This window comes from Staurois parvus, unplaced genomic scaffold (assembly GCF_062004578.1).
Source record: "Staurois parvus isolate SC_StPar_1 unplaced genomic scaffold, SC_StPar_1.0 ptg002723l, whole genome shotgun sequence".
NCBI classification, from domain to species: Eukaryota; Metazoa; Chordata; class Amphibia; order Anura; family Ranidae; genus Staurois; species Staurois parvus.
The window spans coordinates 41,524-44,103 of NW_028320519.1; the positions used below are offsets into that span (position 1 = coordinate 41,524).

Here is a 2,580-nt window from a genome sequence, read left to right on the forward strand (position 1 = left end):
TTGTATTTGCTTCTCACCTACAAATAAAATATATATATTATTTCCATTTCTAATCCTATTATTGCCATTATTATTCGGATTATTATCATTATAAATATTATTTCTGTTATTAATATTATTATCATGATAGTTGTCGATATTGTTGGAATTATTATTATCATTGCTATAAATAATATTAGTATCAGAATTATCACGCCAATACTAAGGAGGCGAAGCAGCCATCTTGGATATTGCGTTGGCTGGGAATCGAACCCAGGTCAGCTGCTTGGAAAGCAGCCATGCTAACCACTACACCACCAACGCAAGGTTGCATGTTTTTGAAGTGTGGGAGGAAACCGGAGTACCCGGAGGAAACCCACGCAGGCACAGGGAGAACATGCAAACTCCATGCAGATAGGGTCCTGGTCAGGATTTCAACCAAGGACCCCAGTGCTGCAAGGCTAACCAATAAGCCTCTGTGCTGCCCATATTTTGGCCTCTGATGTATAAGGCCCGCCCCCGCGGAGCGGGGTAAATCAGTGATGTCCAGTAGAGATTAGAGATGATGTCTTCAGCTGTACATTATTGGCTGGACGGGTTCGGGGATGTCGTCCATCTTATTTCCCACATGAGTGTCCTGTCTGTGAACATGAGGAGAACTCTTTGTGTGAGATGTTGGTCTGTGGAGCGGCCATGTGAAGAACGCTTCGTGCTCATGTCTTCTGATGGTGAAGGTCTCCTCTGTGCCCCCAACCTGACCCTTAGACAACCTCATATAGGACGTCGCTGGTAGTCAGAGTTCTCATTGGCCCCAGCAGAAAAGGCCTCAAGCTGGGATGACTCCTCCCACTTCTGAAGCCAAGAAGCGTTCCTGTCGTTTCTCTGAGACTTCAGCCTCCAAGGCCAGACTTAAGCCAGGGGCCCAGTTCAGTCACAATCCTGGGGCCCCTAATACCCCAAACCTACAAATTCTATTAAACATCCTAGGGGGAAGCCGCCATTTCCCAAAGTAGAGGGACATCTGTTGGCCTTTGGGGTCACCTGTTCAGGGGTCAGCAAACATCTCAGATGCTCCGGTAAGAAACGTGGTGTCCAGAGGCTACAGGCTGGAGTTCCACTCCCTGCCCCCACCCCGCTTCGTGTTGCCTTGTCCCCGCATAGACTACTGGTCCTCCATGCTGCTCCTGCACATCTTTTTGTTCTTTTTTATTTGATGGCTTTCCAACTAACTGCACCCGTGCAGCTTAGTACAGAATTTCATCAATGTCAGGATGACTGAACTCCCACGCCTGCGTGAGATTGAAGTCACCTTGGCCCAGCCAATTCAATTGGCTGGAGATTAGTACCCAAGAGCCGCCTGGCTGAAGATGTCAGTGGCTGGTGGGGAGCTCCGGTACACCTCAGCACTGGAGCCAAGAAAAGAACAGTTCTGCTTTAAGACCAATGGAGGACCTTTTTGGTTGGTCTTCGCTTCTTCCGTCGCTGCAATAATTTCTGTAGGATAGAACGGGCGGTATCGCTAGGAATTGCTCCTCTGGATTGGACACTGGGATGGACAGTCATGGTTGTCCATTCTCGCCTATTGCCAGAACTCGATCGTAGGATCATGTCTTTTGTTGGAAAGACGCCAGAAGTCGTTGATGGTAAAGTGTTATCTAATGCTGGAAAGAGTAAACCTCTTGTTGATGTGCTGGAAGGGTGACCACGGATGGGATCCCTAGGAGGTGCAACGCTGGGAATGGGAACGTCAGTATGATCCGTAGGGCTGTCCACATTTTCATTTTTTGGTGGGATGGTGTCACTCTCTGGTGGATTAAGCTCGCGGTGCCTGAACCCCTTGGTTGGCCTGCGCCTTTTCATTTGCCGGCATAAATCCTTTAGGCGAGCGCAGATGGGATCCCTAGGAGGTGCGACGCTGGGAATGGGAGAGTCAATCTTGTCCATAGCGTTGTCTGCATTTTCACCTTTTGGTGGAATGATGACACTCGGTGGGATAATGTCTGTCTTCCGTGGGGTCTCCTCTTTGTGCTTGACCACCATTTTTGGCATGCGGTTCTTCATTTGCCGGCATAGGTGAACACTGAGGGAATCCCGAGGTGTGATGCTGCCAATGGGAATGTCGGTATCATCCGTAGCGTTGTCCGCATTTTCAATTGTTGGTGGGATGGTGTCATTACTTTCTGGTAGAATGATGTCACTCTGTGGGCTGATGTTGCTACTCTGCTGACCCAAGGAGATCTCCCCATTGTACCAACAGCAGAAAGGTTTCCGGGTTTTTACTCCAACCGTTTCCTTGTTCTAAAGCCTCAAGGAGGACATAGGCTGCATTTACTGGGGGGGATTAGGGGGCATACAGGGGATTCCTGTGGCTGGGATCACTGTGAATAGTGGGGGGTTGGCATTGCTGAAATTTCGCACTGAGCTGTGCGGGTGCAGCTTAGTGTACTGGGGTGGATAGGCAGGTAAGACACACATCACTCCACAATTGGGATGCCATTGTGATGGTGACCGTCTCTTTGGTGCCTCTTGAGACATCTCCATAAAGGACGTCACTGGCAGGAAGGGTTCTCATTGGCCCCAGCAGAAAAGGCCTCAAGCTGG

The 2,580-nt window shown here is 49.2% G+C and overlaps 1 non-coding gene across 1 annotated transcript; it reads right to left on the reverse strand.

Annotated features, from left to right (window-relative positions):
* Positions 1-231: 231 nt before the first annotated feature.
* TRNAG-UCC (transfer RNA glycine (anticodon UCC)) lies at positions 232-303 on the reverse strand. Its single transcript has one exon. It is a non-coding gene; the product is annotated as a tRNA-Gly (tRNA).
* Between the last annotated feature and the right edge of the window lie 2,277 nt (positions 304-2,580).